General features: G+C 45.8%; 1 protein-coding gene across 3 annotated transcripts in view; it reads right to left on the bottom strand.

Annotated features, from left to right (window-relative positions):
* Positions 1–17890, bottom strand: part of TSPAN4 (tetraspanin 4) — a 410086-nt gene that overhangs the window by 340782 nt on the left and 51414 nt on the right. The gene's annotated exons all lie outside the window — the stretch shown is intronic.

Below are 17890 nucleotides of genomic sequence, written 5' to 3' on the forward strand. Positions count from 1 at the left end.
AGGCAGGCAGAGATGAAGCATCACTTCAGGAACACTTTTCAATCCATGATTACAGCTCACTACTTCACGGTCTTCTCCCCACCTCTTAGCTCCCCACACACTCTTCAACCTCGATGAAGTTCATCACTAAAACGAAACTCAAGTCACTGAAGAAAGACTGACTGCCTGGAGATGATCTCTTCTTGGAGATTTCCAATACACAGTTAAAAAGCAGTTAAAAAGGGGTGACATTTTCTTAGGAAAGCCACACAAGCTAATAAAGTGAGAGTGAATGTGCAATGGCAAGAGATGTAGCATGCTGGGCATGCAGGGGAAAGTCCAGGTAGAGAGTGCCTGTAAAACATCACCCTGCAATTTATGGTCCACCAGCAGCCTAAGAAACAAGCTCTGTTGCTCCCGGGGAACAAGGCACAGAAAGCATTCAGAAAAGAGCACAAGCTGATGTTTCCTGTGCAAGGAGAAGGTCACAGTAACTGACCGTGATAATGATAAATCTTTGTAATCATTCAAGTTTCAGACTTTGACAAATGCCACCACAGCCAGCCCAGTTGGTGGGAGCAGCTTATGTATCAAATACCCCGAAATCAAAGACATCTTCTGCACGGGAGTGAGAGAATTGCATAAAATGCTTCTGCACAGGGAAAAAGCGGGGTTACAGCTATACTCAAATGCATGGTAATGTTGAAACGCATCATCAACAATTTGGTTCCACCTCCAGAAGCAGTGGTAAGGGCTGCAGTGTAGATTGACCTCTTAAAAAGAAAAGCCCTTCTTCTTCCACTGTAGTTTTATCACAGTTATAGTAGGTGAGGGATCACACTATTGCTTTGTGCCACGAGACTTTTTTTAATGTATATCAAGCATTACATTTGGAACTGCCGGGATTTTTAGTTAAGTGCAATGCAATTTGCACCCCTATAATTTCCTTAGGGTTAAGGCTCAGCTCCTACAAACACGGTGTGACATCCCTCCTGACCGCAGACAAAGAGGACAGCCTCCTTTCCCATTTGAAAGGCATTTGGTCCGTAGAGCAACTGTGACTGGTGTGCTACAGCGTGACTCCTTAAACCAAAACTAGATGGAGAAGGCCAGACCGCACTACCTCACGTGCGGAGTGCCACCAATTGCCAGCTGCTCTAGAAAGCCAGCACGACAGAAAGCAGGCTACTTCCCTGGTGCGTGCGGGAGCATTGCTGCCTGACGTTTCACTGCCACATAAATCAAGCAGGCCCCCAAGGAGCATCAGTAGTGCGTTCCCTAAACGTTACCTTGTTTTGGTTAGCCTCCCCCCCCCCCCAAAAAAAAAAGAAAAACACAAAAAATAACAAATAATGAAGGAAGAGAGTATCAAGTGTTTCTTAAGGAGAGCTGCCTGACAATTTTTAGAATTTTATTGTATTTTTAAACTTGAGAAATACCAGAAACAACATCACCTTTTAAGGCAAAAGGCAGCTGAAAGCTAAATCCTTCTAAGCCAGAGTGACTCACAACAGCAAAGACTCTTCCTAGAAAAACAAATTCAATCACTGAGCGAGAGCAGTTGAGAAGCCCAAGTAATAACGATGCCAATGGATCCCTCTCTCCCCACAACTTTTGTGGGCTGGTGTTGACGGGCTCAGCAAGTGCTCCTGGCTGCTATGAAAGAGAGAACAAGCTGGACAGAGCACTGCCCTGACCCACGTCCCATCTTAATGTCATCTTTTCATTCTGTAGGAATGCAGAACCAAGTGTAACACACCACTGCAGCTGTATCTACACCGCAGCCACACGCAGCACGACAGCTAAGGCAGAGAAGCTGCAGGAGCATGCACACAACGCTGTCTCCAGTGAGGCTGGGTGATGACATAAAAGCATGCACTGCCACAGCTTCGTCACACCTGTTAAACGATGCTAATGAAAGCCGGGTCACTTAAGGCTACTCAGGCTGCAATCCCACCTCCTGAAAGAGACAGGGCTGCAGCAGAAGCGGAGATCACTAGTCAGAGGCTGGTGCTCAAGTGTACTCCTCTGACCCAGGAGACATGCCGAATCCTCCTCTGAATATCACAGCCCTTGCACAGATGTCCCTGGCCTGTTTGAGGCACGAGCCCAGGCAGCTGCGGTTTCAGCAGCGAAGGTCCCAGCCCCACCAGCAGGGAGACCAGGGTTCCACTTCCCTCTGCAGACATGCTGCCTTCCCCTGCCCTGCTGCACACACTACTCCAGGCAAGCAGTTTTGCCTGCCTACGTCTCTGCTTTTATTCTCAGGTTTTTTGGCCTCCTCTTTCATCAAGGGACTATCTTTTAAAAGACATTTGTCTATTTACCACGTGTTGCTGAGCACAACGGGGCCTCGAAGCAATGCTTTAATGATAACAACAGGAAAGTCAGCTGCGCTGACACCAGTTAGCGCAACAGGGCTCCCCTCCTAACCCAGCTACACCAGGCATCCTGCTCCAGAGACTAGAGGAACGTGTTTAACCTTTCTGCCCTGGCCTGTGCCAAAAGCCTTCCGGCTGCCTGACGTGCAGCACACAACCTGCGGTCCATCGACGGGGACAGAAGGCTCTGACAACTCCCAACTGCCTAGCGGATTTCTTCAGGCTCACTTCATGGGTTTCCTAAGTGAGGAAATTACGGCTTCGCAAGAGAGGGTGAATGGAGTCCTAATGCCTAAATTCAAACTGTCTGATTAAAGACCTGTCACAGACAGCTCAGCTTTCCAGGAACTGGAACACCCTGAACTAGACGAGCCCTGCTGCTCTTGTTTGCTTGGACTGAAATGCTCTCCTCATGTTTCTCTTCTTCCCTGGGCACTGCTCAGGGATGATAAAAACAAAACCAAAACAGTGTTCCTAAGAGAAAAGTATCAAAATTAAATGTCAGCAAGTTTCACCTATGTGCCACAACCCACTGGTTTCTACATTTCCCCTCCCCACTTTTTTTTTAGTTTTTAAAGGAAATGTTGAATTTTTTGCCAACATACCCCCTTTTGCAAACAAAAACTCCACTTGGCATCATCCTGTTCCTTTGAAATCTCTTCCTTCCATTCCTGCTGCTTGATTCAAGCCATCTCCCCAGCCTCACAACAGACCACAGCGTGCATCTCTCCCACCATATCCAAGTCCATCACCACATACTCAAAGGCCAGCAAAGCTGCTGCTACCCCCAGCTGGTACCTGCACAAGCTCCAACACGTGAATCGCCCTCGTGGAAGCCCCTGTGTGTTGTTAGTGGTTTGGGTTTTTTAATATATAGAAATATATTAAAATATATTCCTGAAGCCTACACTACCCTCATCCTCATTACATCAGCACTGACCTTGACAGTTGTATTCCTACAGCACCTGCCTCACTCCTCACCAAAGGCCCCTGGATTGATTTTACTCTTTAGAGTTACTCTTTACAAAAAGTCCAGAATATCTGCTTGCAATATACTAGTATCTCAACTTTTAAACAGACAGACACGTGTGAACTTTGATTAGAGCTAGTGCAAAGAGCAGATGACTGTTCAAGCACTGCCCAGAGCTCCTGAGCGCCTGTGGATGTTCAGGTGGGAGCTATGCTGAACCACTGCCTTCTGAAAAGGAGCTGCTGCTATCGGAGTTTTTCTGGCACCAAGAAAAGCTCTTTAGTAAACACTAAATCCAATAAAGCTCTGGCTCAGGGCTACATCCCCTATGCCAAGGAATGGTACAGAGCTGCAAACATTACTGATGAACTATGATCCTGTACGCTTTTGAGATCTACGTACGACTAAGTCTCTTCTGTCCGAGACTAAGGCTCCAGAGAACTCCTCTTTCACCTCTGTGTTACCAAGTGACAGTTACAGAAGCAAGTAAATAGACGAGCAGTCCTGCTTATTCAGAAGCAGCTGACCCAGAGCACAGCTACGTGGCTGGCAGATTGTAAGATCTGACCTCTTCCTACTCTATTGTATGCACCACTGTAATACTGCGCGCTTTCCAACACTGTGCCAAGCCACATAACCCTGTGCCACATGTAAAATTTAGCAGCATCCCAGATAAAATCACGTGGAGTGGGGTGTCCCTTTGAAGAGATTTTGTTACGGATTTGCGTTCTTTGTGTCTGTTCGCAGCAGCACCTGTGCTCAGTGCGTAGCAGTGAAAGCTGCCAGGTCTGTGATCCTCGCTTCCCATGAGAAAGCTCCCTCTTCTCCTGGGGAGGAGCTTTCACCTCTATCACAGCAAGCTCCCCAATACAGAGCAGGAAGATGAGGCTCCGTTCATACATGTACCAGGTACTCTGGGAGGAATCAGCCCAGCAAACAATCCGTCCCATGGGTAGGATGTGGCCATCCCACGGCAGCCTGAGAAGGCCAACAGTCATTGCAAACCTATAAGGGAGGCAGAAACAGCAGATTCCTTCCTGAAAGCCTCCTGGCATCAGCCATTGCTTTCCATCACTGTCATCTAACTCGATATCTGACTTCGTATCTACTGGAACGTCAAGAAATCCAAAGCCATCTGTGCTGGTATCTTAAAATAAAATCGGTTACTTTGGGACCAGAAATCATTAATGAGTTCAAATAATCATGTGAAATCCGGAGTGTTGTGCTAGACAATTTCTTGAGGTTTCCAGGCATCGCTGTTCCTCTCTTCCCCAGGCTTGCACAAGCATGGCTGTGGAGCAGCCGGAGAGGACAGCACCAGCTCAAACAGCCGCCTGTAGAAGAGCCACCCAGCCTCAGCCACCACGGGACAGCAGGACACGCCACGTCTCACCAGCAGCTCCCACCACATCCTCCTGCGCCTGCCAGAAGGGAAAGGCTGCCTGATGCTGACCGCTCATAATTCAGGCGCTGTTATGACACGCACCGATAATTTAGTAGTTGCAGTGTCCTTAATTAAATCAAAATGATTTAAAGTCCCAAACACAAAACCTTGGATATGGTCAGCAGTTTTAAACCTAGTTTCCATTTTTACCTGTTACCTCTGAATAAGGACTGATTCTCCCTGCTTTGTAGCTGCGAAGATAGAGATGTTAGCTTAAAATACCCCCTTCACTACAGTTTGGTACGCAAGTTTGTTAAGGAAGATGCATCATCATTCATTTAACTAAGCAGTTACGCAATAAATCATACACTTATTCAAGTATATTTTTGCCATTTTTGGATGAATGCTGTGTTTCTTTTTTACTACAGTTGGGTTATTGGTTGTTTTTACTTTTACGTTATGCTAAGATGTCCCTGAACAAAAACTGAAACCCAATTAAAACCTGCAGAAACAACATTTTAACTGAACTTTACTACCCAAACTGCCCCAAAGTTGAAGGCACATCAAGAGAAGAAAGCAAGTTTATCAACGTAGATGTTACACAAGATTGTTTTTAAAATAGAACCAGTCAAGTTTTCATCCTTTCTTTCAATACAGACCCTACTACCCGAGTAAAGAGAATAACTCACTTTGTGTGGGCCTGGAGAGAGTTGAAGAAAGACATTTTCAACTCCCAGTCAGACTCAAAACTTCACAAGTTACCTGACAGAACTGAAATTGCTGAGAAATGTAAATGCCAAACATTCTCCCTACACCTGTGGAATAGGCTCTTGCCCTCAGAAGGTTTCCTGGTACTGTGGCAGACTTTTTCCAGACAATTAAGCCATTGATTTCCTGTGGTTCAAGCACTTTCATCTTCCTTTAAAGCCCTAGTATGAACCTACACCAGTTACTGCTTCTTAATTCAAGTGCTATTAAACAGAGAAAGTTTAAGTCTTAACTTGATTTGCCATTATTTTGAGTTCACCATTAAATATGTTTCTTTTCAGAGACTGCATTTAATCTCACATACACAAATTTATATATATATATTTACACACACACGCTATGGACTGTTGAGTATTGACTGCTTAAATGCCTTCATTGCAGTACTGGCCCAGCACTTCTTGAAACTGTTCCACAGCTTCAGAAACACAGGGTGTTTTTGAAGCATGGCAGGTACTTAACTCCTGACATGCATTATCAGCAGACACAGCCAGCTGTCTCTCACTAAGTCTCAAAGGTCAGAGGTATTTTCCAAAGCAGGTATTCCAGTTCCCGAGGAACTGATGCATCCCCTCCAACATCACAGCAGTGCCTACGTTTGTTCTTCTCATCCTCATAAGCACAAGGAGAACTATCCTTCCCACACTGGGGTGGGTTCAGACCTGAGGCACTGCAAGGAAGGCAACACCAGCAAGAGCAGGATGCTGCCCACGCTCCGGGCAAAGCTCAGGGTGCAGAAATACTCTGAGCAAGGCTAATGCAGCCAACTGATGGCACAGCAGCTAGGGTCCAGCGTCACACCACCCTAGTACTGCAGCACAACACTGAGTCACGGCAATATGTCAAGCTGCCCTGACACAATCCACAATGCTCTATCTACATCATGCAGGAAGGCAGAAGTGACTGTCCTGAGGAAACAGCCACAGAGCTCTCCAGGCCCTCCCATGACGCTGTCACACACCCTCAGCGAGCGCCCAGCTCGATGGGGAGCAGCCACTGCGTAAATGTCATCCCACAAGCATGCCCCAAAGCACGCCCTCAGAAGCGTCTGTGGAGGAGTGAGGGAGACAGGAAGAGCAGCCAACGTAGGCAAAGGAAATTCTGATAGTAGCACCACCAATTCACATGTCATTTAATTTCCTAATCCAATCAATTAAGTGAAGCACTTAAGGTCACAGCGCTGTAAGTTGCCTAGTGCTGTGATTTCTGCAAAGTACTTTCTTCTTTCTTTCCCTTCCCCCTCCTTTTATGCCTTTTTTTTTTTTTTTTTTTTTTTTTTAAGAAAAAAGCTATTGCTTTTAAGCCAGTGACTGAGAATGACTTCTATCTTCATGTATCCACAGCAACAAAACTAAGGCACACGTTCTGCTCCCAGAAAATCTCCAAGGCAGTGAACTACATCATACAATTTTTACCATGGTATTTCCAGGGAGAAAACACACCCATCCTATCTTCCTGGTAACTTCAGAGCTAACAACACATTCCCAGTTTTGAGGCAAGTCTAGCTATCTTTTGCTTTCCTAAACCCACCATCCAAAACCACACAAACCAAATACATTTTCTGTCTTGGGTTGCAGCAACTCCCTCTGCTCCAATCCTCCATCTGGTCACGGAGACACTGAACCCGAGCATGGCCCCTGTGCTGGCAGGGCACCGTAGCATCAGCTGTGAGCCCATCAGCCATTATTACAAAATAATGGGCTCTTGCTGGGCCAGCAGCAAAACTCACTGCAGCTATGGCAGGCACTTAGCAGTAAATGAAGAGCTGCTGTGCAGTAATTTAAAAGCACTGGTATTTGGCAAATGGTCTCAGCACTGGATGTGACCTAGTCAGTGAGTAAGGCAGAATTCAGATCTGTCTGGCCTAGGACAGCAGCGTTTATGCCATCCAGAGAGTTCTTCATTTCAACGAGTGCTGCACGAAGCAGCTTTCTGACAGCCTTAAGCACTGGATTTCCATGCATGCTCTCAGGCCCAAGTACCCTTTTGTCTGGGGATTAAAAAATAGAAACAGCTACACTGTGCTACAACCTTCCCTCTGGAGGAGGAACTGCTTTAATGGGATTGCTAGCACCACTGGGCCTGGGGAAAACGGAATGCATCTCTTGAATCAGTGTTGTTTTCTATCTTTGCTTTAAGACCCACTGTAGAAATGAAGGTTGACTTGAGACACTGCAAGTCACCTGAAGTATTTTACACTCAGCCAAGAGACCCTAAATCCCTTAGAAATCAACATTTTTACATTATTTAAGGGGTTTTGAAAGGTTTGCGTCAGGTCAGCTACAGTAATTTCACATTGCAGGGTATTGCATCTACCTGAAAGCAGATGCAGTTCTTCCCCTCCTCTCTCAATTCCTGTCAGAGGCAAATTAGTATCAACAGGACTCATGTCTTCATTTCTCTGCACCTCACACAAAGTGGAGACAATACTTCATGTAATTGCTCCATCTTGATACCAAAATCATTAAAGGGGGGCAAACCAGGCCACGAAGGTTCCTGGTAACGTCCCTGACCTGGGCCCCAGGAGGCAGCAGACTTCCCTACGGGTAGGGTCTGGCCAACATATGGAGCCCTCTGCTCCCCTCAGAAGGGAGTCGCCTATGACCATTACCCTTCTTTCCTTCTAGGTGGAGGCAGTCTCAAGGCGTGCAGTTGCCTTCCTTGCCCTAGACAGCCTCCTGTATGGACTTTCCCTCACATCCCCACCACCCTGTCCCTTGAGCTCCCAGGCCTCAATCCTGTTGTGTGAGGGCACCTGGCGAGGCAAAGAAGGTAGGGAGGGGGCTGTGACGCCGAGCAGGGACCTGTTTCCATTCCTCTCCACCTCTCAGGTCCCTCCCTCTTCCCGACAGTGACAGAGCTGGGGGTCCCCCGCTATCTGGGGCGTCACCCCAGTACCCTTCTCTCAGGCACAGCAAGGAGTGACTCCGCAGGCCTAACTTCTGCTCACACTTGCTGACAGCCCTTAATCTCTGCACCTCCTCCTTGAGCTCTGGCACCAGGCTGATCAGCTCCTCCACCTGCCCGCACCTCACACGGGCAGCATCTCTGTCACCCTCCGATGGCAGCAACAGGCTCGGGCACCCCCCGCAGCCGGAGACCTGAACAGCCGCATTTTGGGGCAGGCACTCGGTCTGGGTCACCACCACCTTTTGTGGCGAGCGCTGGCCGCCTGGTGGTGGCCATGGCTGGGTTAGGGGTCCGGGAGGCAGCCGGTAGGTGAGCCGGCCTCCGCAGCGGGGAGGGACGCTCCGCCCGCCCTGCGCCAGCCGCAGCCCCACGCCCTGACGGCCGGCCGGCGCCACGTTTGCCCGCCCGGGTCGCTGCGCTGCCCAGGGACGCGGCCTGAACCTGCCTTTTGATAGCAGAAATTCTCTCCCAGTACTTATTTGATGAGTCTAGCTCGGGAAAATTTTGGTTTTGCTTGAGGCAGGCCAGGCAGTAGGCTACACAAATAATTACTGCTTATACTTAAAAATGGAGGGAAACAAAAAAATAAAATAAAATAAAAATAAAAAAGCAAGGCACCATGCAAGTCTGTGACAAGATAGCCTATCCTGGAGCTTCAGAAATTGATAGAAAACAAAAAAGTATCCAAGAAAATCCAAAGTTAAAACACTTCATTCCATTTTCCTTCTGTCATGGGATTTGATACAGTTACACAAGAATTGGTCAAGTAGATTAAATGCTACAGGTGGAGATTAAACTGCAGGGATAACAGCTGCTCACTGGCCACTGGTATTCCAGTCGCACTACAGCTAACCAGCGTGTTTCTTGTTAGAATCACACCAGGCCCACACGTTAATAAGAACCATATAGTCCTTCCTTACCTCTCTCCAGCAGTTTCTGCCACCTGCCACCCTTCTGACTGACCATCAGCCTGGCAGAGAGGCTAAACAGCTCTCCAGTTTGAGCTGCACGTGCGTGTCGATGTTCGCTTTGCCCAGGCAGGACTATACTCTGCAAACAAACAGCCTGGCTAATGCCCATCCATTACAACTAGCATGCACTACTCTAATTAAATAAAAATGTCTCCGACATTTTCAAGAATCAGATGAGGTGCTATAACAAGGCTAACAAGGAACTCAGGGCACTGGGCACAGTTTCTGCTGAGACAAAAGCAAACGTCAAGCACAGGGTGCTGCGCGCAGACCACGGGTCCAGGACAGAATGGAATACCAAGTCAGATGTTTTATGTGTAATATAACATACATTGTTTTTTTTGACATAAGCAAGAAGGAATAGGAAAAGATAGGCTTCTTTGTTGCCAACAGTTAAAGTACAGTAATAAACCCATGTCTTTCTTGCTCACCCAGCACCCCAGCAGGCTCCTTACAGAAATGCCGGCTCATACCATGCTGTAAAGACCATCACTGCACTGGGGCTGCCTGAAGTCCCTGGGTGAGCTGCTTCCTGCCCTGTGCGGATGGCTGGCCAAAGCACGTATTTGATCTTCAACTATGAGAATCAGACAAATGCTGCTGTTCCTACCTATGGTGAGATTATAACTCAGAAATATGCTGTGGCTATGTCAAAACTTCGTATCTCTTCAGATATGAGCAAACTCCTGCTATGAAGATAACATCCTCTTGTGTCTGGACTGATTTAACATTTCACAGTCTGCAGGAGGTAGGGCAGGGGGACAATACCTCACAGCTGGATGGGAACAAGAGCAGAAAGTCAGCCACAGGAAGTCAAGCAAAGTCTGGACTTGGCTGGAAGAAAGTAGCTCCTCATTATGGACAGGTTGTGAAGTATATGTTGTTAAAAGTTCCCTAAGAAATGACACCCAAACTTGGAAATACCAGTTGTTCTTGTGCATGTTCCATGCCATAATATTCCCAACAATAAGCTAGGTACACAACTTAATCTCCAGTCAACACAAATCCAGCCAGCAATTCCACAGTAGTTACTTTCTATATTTTAAGCTGTCAGTGCAAGTGACTTGCATCAACCATTATCTGTTCCCAATTACTTCCACTTTCCTGCAAATATGATTAAGACCCCTACAATTACATGTCAGTTCCTGACAAAAAGAACTGGTGATATTTTTCCATGACCTCAATGTATACTTAGCTGTGTCCTCCCTGCACCACCCAGCTTGGAGGAAAACCCAGCTACTGGGGAAGGTAAGGAGCAGGAGCGTGGGAATCGAGACTCAAAGCAGAGCCATTCTCCTTCCATCAGAGAGAGCACAGATTGCTCTGGACATTCCTCTGTACCAATGCAGCCTGCTAACAAAGCAACCAGGCATCTCAAGCTTCCTCTCAGCCCTGCACAGCGCTGACATGCCCACTAGGACACAGGTTCTCAGGTGGGGTGAAATGCATGAAACTCCCCCCAGTTCCACAAAGCAAGGCCAGTTTATACAGACAAATGATCTGGCTCAACATATCCAAGGAACAAATGCATTCATTAGTTATCCTAAACAGCAGGATGTTACAGTAAGTTATGAAAAGCTGCTGTGTGAAGCTTTTCAAAAACTCTTTTATAACTTCAAATACAGCTTGCATAGGAGATGTCCTTTGCTAAGAGGAAAAAAAACCTATAGATCAGTACCCTGTACTCAGAGTCCAGCAGTCCCCAAGTGCCCATAACAGTGCTACTTGCCAGCACTTATGAAGCAGCCACACACACAGTGTAAAGGCTTTGCCAACACCAATTCAACATGTCCCACTTTCAAAGTAAACTCAAAACCATTTTCCTTTTCTCATCATCCCCCAAAGCCTGACATCCTTCCTCCATGAACTACCCAGCTCCTTTCTACCTTTATAATGTTGTCTGTCTCACTCTGACGAGGCATGAATAAAGGCATAGCCTAAATTCATGGGGTAACTTTAAAAAAAAGTTTCCTACACCCTTTCAAAATTTCCAAAATTCTAAGTATTTAAAAATACTCTCATATGCCCCACCCCACACTAATACCTCTTAACAGCCCCTAAACTGTCACTCCACACCTTCCAGTCTCTCCCACGCCCCTGCTGCTGTATTTACTGCAGTACAGCTAGTGGCACAAGGGAGCACACAGGACAGGAGAGCTTTGGCTCTTTCACCTCCTATATGTTTGCTACCATTAGTGCAAAGCATACCGTCTGTGCCTCCCAGACATCACAACTGAGATGGAAAAAGATAAGAGAAAAACAATTCACCTCATTTATAAATTTCATTTATAAATTTATTGGAGACAAAAAAATCAGTCATGACCATGCAAGGAAGTTTACAGCAGAAGAACCAAACTCATACACCTCCTTTAATTAGTACGGCTCCAAGAACACCTTTTCCTTCAAGGGCAGCATGTCCAGTCATTCTGTACTGTGCAAAAGAGGTCTGGAAGTATTCTGATTGCATGGAGACATTTTTCTCTCGCTCACTGTCCCCAAACCTGAGGGTAATTAATCATGTTCATTGGGACAGCCTGCCCAGGGGGCGATGGAGTCACCACCCCTGGAGGTGTTTAAGGAAAGGGCAGATGTGGTACTCAAGGACATGGCTTCGTGGGTAATATTGGTAGGGGACTGTTGGACTAGATGACCTTAGAGGTCTTTTCCAAGCACAGCTCTCACCCTGCAGCTCTACCTTTCTGTCAACAGCTCCAGGGTAAAAGCCAGAGCAAAGCAAGAACATTAGAAACCAACTGGTCAGTTTCCTCCCACCTGTGGCTTGGTGATGGAGCTGTATTTACACTGGTCAGCAGCATCCATCAGGGAATTAATATAAAACAAAAACAAGTGCTGTTTTGGCCAAGTTACAGAGTAACAGGGATATTTTCAGGACAAACACTTCCCTCGGCCCATTAGCTGCACCCACCTAACTACCTCTCAGTAGAGGTGACCAGCACGTGCAAAGAAGTTTCTCCTCTTTGTAAGAATAGTCACACAAATGAAGCCAAAGGGCTGCAATGGGTTGAGAAAAACTTTTTTTTTTCAGAAAAGCATCAATATGTTTAAATAAAGATACTAGCTTAACGAGAACAAATAAACAGCAGTACTTCCCTTCAGCTAAGAAATCGGCAACACTTAATCAATTGTGCACTGATTGAACTAGTCCAATTACCAGAAAAAATAACATTGCACTGAAAAAGATTTCTGGTTTGTAGCCACCAGGGTTATCATCCCAGAATACCACTTACTGGTATAGTTTGTGCTCCTTCTACAACAGGAGCAAGTTAAAGCCGTACTCTTGTACTGCTTTGACAGGGATAGTACATGTTCTCGTCTATTCAGTAAAAGTATCTGCCTGCCCCCAGTCACAGGTGGGATCACCAGTGCATATTCTGGGATATCCCTTGCCGGGCAATGGGAAATGCTGAACAGCGTGGATGAGTAGAGCTGGACACTATGACAGGGGAAGGCATCAGGGAAGAGCACAAACACTTTACCCTCTGGTTCCCATTTTCAGTTTATTTCCGTTTAAGGAGCACAAAACTTCTGTGGGCCTTGCTATTGCGCACATTTTGTAAGGGTGAAAGTAATTCCATTATAGATTTCTCTTTCTCTTTTCTGCTAACATTTCCTTTGTAAGATCAGCAAGTAAAGTTTCCATAAGGTCAAAATTGGCTTTCTACCCTCTAGAGACCCAGCTGGTCTTTTCAAGCTGTTTAACAGCCTTTATCTCCTGAAAATATTTCAGTTGTGTGGGTGGCTCCTCTGATTCCCCTTGCATTATAAATATATCTGCCAGCCCTGAAGACAGTATCAGGCACATTTTATACAGCATGGTCACCAAGTGACATTTTTCTGTTGAATACACAAATTACAGGAGCACATATGTCAAGGGTAACATCTATCTTCTAATGCCTATCAAAGCAAAGACGACTTCAGTCTGGCCTCTTTACGAGTTGCTCCGATTCTGTGACAGTAGCCATAAAGCTGTCAGCTTTGCTCTCCCTTTAGGTGCATCACAGCGCATCTTCCAAGCCTGCCTCAGTCTCCAGCACCTTCTGCCAAAGAGAGGTAGCCCTGCTCGGGAGCACCAAAGAGACTCTCAATTGACCAAAACATTCATCTCAGGAGCGGCAAAATCCCAAAAGCCCAGTAATTGAAGAAATTCTGTGAATAACAAGACATCAGCTCCGTATCTGGGGTGCAACATGCACCAAGGAGTCCGCCTTCTTACAGAGAGCACTCAGCCCACGATACGTTTGTTGTTTCATATAGCAATGAAGAAAGCTGGCACAGCACTGTGCTAATGTGAACCAAGTGTGCATATATTACTGTGTACACGTGTGCATTTTAGCATCATCTTTTCTTTATTACAGGTACTCCGTAGAAGATCACTATCAAGAAAGATCATGACTCAGTCACCCAAGGCACTGCACCTGTCCATTTCCAACATGAAAGGATTAATTTGTACACGCCTCAGCCACAATATGTGATTTTTGTGCCTCGTAATCTTTACTGCACATTTTCTCCCCTGTTCTCATCAGGACAGGAGTTCTCATCACTTAGACGAGGCATTAAGGATCTGTCTACTTATTCACATTGTCTCAAGGCTCTCCAACTCTTATTATTTTCACTGCTGGTTTCTAACACTGGTACAAACTGCATCTGCACAGCCAGTCTGAACCACACAGTGCAACAAGCTCAGCTGCACTTGGGTACAGCTAAGGGAGCATACAGACACAGTCAGGAAAGACTGGGACAAGGCAGTCCAACAGGCACTTTAATCTTAGATGTGTAGGATGCTACTGAAAAAGGCAATCTGGCTCCTACTGTCTTCCGCCTACCTGCTCTTTACCTGCCTCCTCTCTCATGCTGACACTAGCATTCAGAACCAGTGGTGAAGCTGGTAACCCTGCAAAAAAATTTCTAACGTAAGGAAAAGGGAGAAAAAACAAAGCCACAAGCAAGAGGAAGTCAGGACCATGCCTTTCTGCAATATTCCAGACATAGGTTACAAAAGCATTTATATACGTTATAAAAAGCAATCCTTGGCACTACAATCCAAGCATATTATTATCAAGTGCCACACGGCGAGTCCCAGAGAGGGGATACTTGAAATGTCATGTAAGGCTCTTATGCCTGGATCCACACACCTACAGCTCATATAAGAAAAATAATCACAACCCTTGCTACTTAGAGGTTACAATCCAGCCATGCATACAAAATTATACAAGTTCTTAGTGAAGATAAACTTATTATCTGAACTACACATCAAAGCATTAATTCGGATTCAAAGTTGGTGCTATACTGTATTTTAATTGTGCCGTTACAACTACTTGGGACCGCAAATAAATTCATGTGTCCATTGAAATTCTGTCTACAGAGGTGTGCTCAGAGATGCTTGACAAGTTAACAAAAATTTAAGTGGGTCAAGCTTTTTACCCAGCAGCTCTACCAGCATCCTTTATCAGCGTCAATAACTATTGGACACAGTAGAAACTGTGAAACGACAGCCTAATCATGATTAATTCATCTGACATTTATGATAACAACATGATCTGGATGGACTCATTTAGCATTAACAGTGCCATTGGTCATTAATTCAACTAAGGAATTTCCTTTTGCAACTTAATATTAAACCTTGCAATTGATAATTATGTTCTTGAAATATTACTTACTTTTCCTACACTAGGTCTTACACTTGAACTGTAAGAGAATGGGGCTACTTCGATGGCTGCCAAGAGAATAGTGTGAAAGATTGGCTTCACCTACGACTTTCACCAATGCAAAACATGACTAAAAAAATAAAGTGAAGCTTAAGTGAAATGAATAAATCTGACTGCTATTGGCCCAGAATCATCTAATGGTTTGAGTTGGAAGGGGCCCTTGAAGATCACCTAGTCTAATCCCTGCCATGGGCAGGGACATCTTTCATTAAGTGAGGTTGCTCAAAGCCCCATCCAATGCAGCTTTGAACAGTTTCAGTGGTGTAGTATCCATGACTTTTCTGGGCTAGCTGTTCGAGTGTCTCACCACCCTCATCATGAAAAATTTACTCTTTATATTGACTCTAAATCTACCTTTCTTCAGCTTAGAACCACTGGTCCTTGTCCAATCATTATAGGCCCTGCTAGAAAGCCTTTTTCCATCTTTCACGTAACACCCCTTAAAACCCTGAAATGCTGCAATAACGTCCCCCAGAGCCTTCTCTTTCCCTGACTGAAGAACCCCAACTCCCTCAACCTCTCCCCATAAGGGAGCTGTTCCATCCCCCTGGTCATTTTTGCAGCCTACCTCCGGACCCACTCTCAGAGGCTTACATCTTTTGTAGCGGGGGCCCCAGGACTGGGTGCAGCACTCCAGGTCGGTCCCATGAGAGCCAAGTAGAGAGGGAGAATCCCCCCCTCGCCCTGCTGGCCACACTGCTTTTGATCCAGCCCAGGATATGGTTGGCTTTCTGGGCTGCAAGTGCCCATGGCTGGCTCATACCCAATTTTTGTTCCTGAAGCTCCCATGTGCCCACTCCTCACACCTGACAAGAACATGAGGAAGCCCTTGGAAACACCTGAGTAAGTTGGACAACCTCAGTTCGACTCCTGTGGTCCTCACTTCCATCAGTTAATAGTGTATGTGATCCGTGGGAACATCTGTGTGCCTTCCAAGCTCCTACACACAATGACTATTGGAGTCCCACAACAGAAAGAAGATAGGTAGATGCTCACCCCAAAAAACAGGCCAAAAACTTTATAGGAATCAAAAAGGCAAGCAGCGGGGAGAAAACCTTCCTCCACATGTGCAAAATGCTAACCCTAAACCCACTCTGGTGCTGCAAAGCCGAGTACCTCACCAACCCAGCCCCTTTGCAAATCAAACCACTAATTCTTTATTCCCCCTCTACACGCTTTATCCATGTGCTGGGGATAAATTAGGCCTTCTTTTTGACATCTTTTCTCTGCTTAAACTGCCCATTCTCTGGGGGAAGGGACTGGCCCTCCTCCATGTGGCAGCTCAGACCTGCTAAGTGTTCCTGCAATTCAAATGACAAGAACTTAAAGGCCTTTAAAAATGAATAGCAAATCTAGCCCATGGTTTATGAGCTGTACATGGCTAATGAAGCACGCTTCTGGGGCTCACAAGAATCCTGGAAGGCGTAATTTATAAATTAAATCCAAAACATTAATAATCCCAGCACACTGATGGAGGAACAGCCCTTCTGGCAGGAGCCGGCTGCTCTGGGTTTGTCACTGCTGCTGAATCTCACGTCTCATGTCTTAGGTTGAAAATAAGCAACTCATTGCTAAGAGAAGGCTGCACATTGTTAAACTGAACTGCTCCAAGAGACACTGCTCACAGCAACGGTGGCCAAGGGCATGGAGCACCTTGCGGGCAGATGCACGTCCCGCTGCTCCCTCTGCCTTGGCTGTTTGATCACTCTTTCTGCAGCTCTGCCTACCAACACAGAGGTGAGGTTTTGACACTGGATGAAAACCTCTGGTAATTTAAAGCAGCAAATTAAATTCATTTGGTACAATTCATTGCAGCTGGTGAATTTTTTTTTTTTTTAAACAGGATCTGGAGAGTAAGTCTTAAAAATAAATGCTGCTGTTTTGCACACCGATACAAGAGGTAAAGCCTGTTCTTTTTCCAAAGCCCCTCTCAATCCCCTTTTCTATTGCTACACGTTGCTGAAGCCAGAAGTCAGGTTCAGAGCCTGCAGTTAGCATATTCAGTAAAGGGAGAAGTCATTTTTATTAAGCAGACATCTGTAATGCAAAGGAGGGCCTTCCGATGGAGATTTTCCTGTAGCCAGCGACGGCTCGGAGTTGCAGAAAACCCCAAACCACACCACTAGCCGTTTAAGGGCAAGGTCTTGTGATCCAAGCAAACAACTTCTTGAGAGACCCACAGAACTGGAGCAGTACAAGATGCTTTTGCATATTACATCCTGCTAAAGCCATCGTGTGTAAAATGCTCCAAGTATCTTACAAGAAAATATTTCCCTCTGATGAGGACTTGGCATGGTTGTGATTTTCCCCTATACACCTTAACAGAGCCTGAAAATACAAATCAGTCTCCCCCAAGCGTATTTGGGTATAGAGTGTTTCAAGCTCTAGCTACCTCAAAATCTTGTAACAGCACAAGGAGTTGAGTGCTGTCATCTCACTTAACTCTGCTGACTGCAGAAAAATATACTCGAAAGTCGTTTCCTCACTCAGCTAATTCATCTTCCCCGCATGGCCATGCGGCAGCAGAACAGTGTGCTGCTGACAGGCGCTGATGCACTGGCTTTTAATGTTCATTTCATACATCTTGTTGGACTGAAGCCATGACAGAGGCGCTTGTTATTCCTTCCCCTCCAAGCTTGTACTAAAACACAAACAAGGTCCTCACTACACCATGGGATAAAGAGCAGTTCATTTTCTTAAAGCAACACCATATATGGCTTAAAGTATTTAATTCCTTTTAAAGGCATCCCCTTAAAACACAAACTCAGTTTTAGATTTCAAAAATAAGAATTATGTTGTAGCCT

Source organism: Oxyura jamaicensis, chromosome 5 (genome assembly GCF_011077185.1).
Source record: "Oxyura jamaicensis isolate SHBP4307 breed ruddy duck chromosome 5, BPBGC_Ojam_1.0, whole genome shotgun sequence".
Taxonomy (NCBI): domain Eukaryota; kingdom Metazoa; phylum Chordata; class Aves; order Anseriformes; family Anatidae; genus Oxyura; species Oxyura jamaicensis.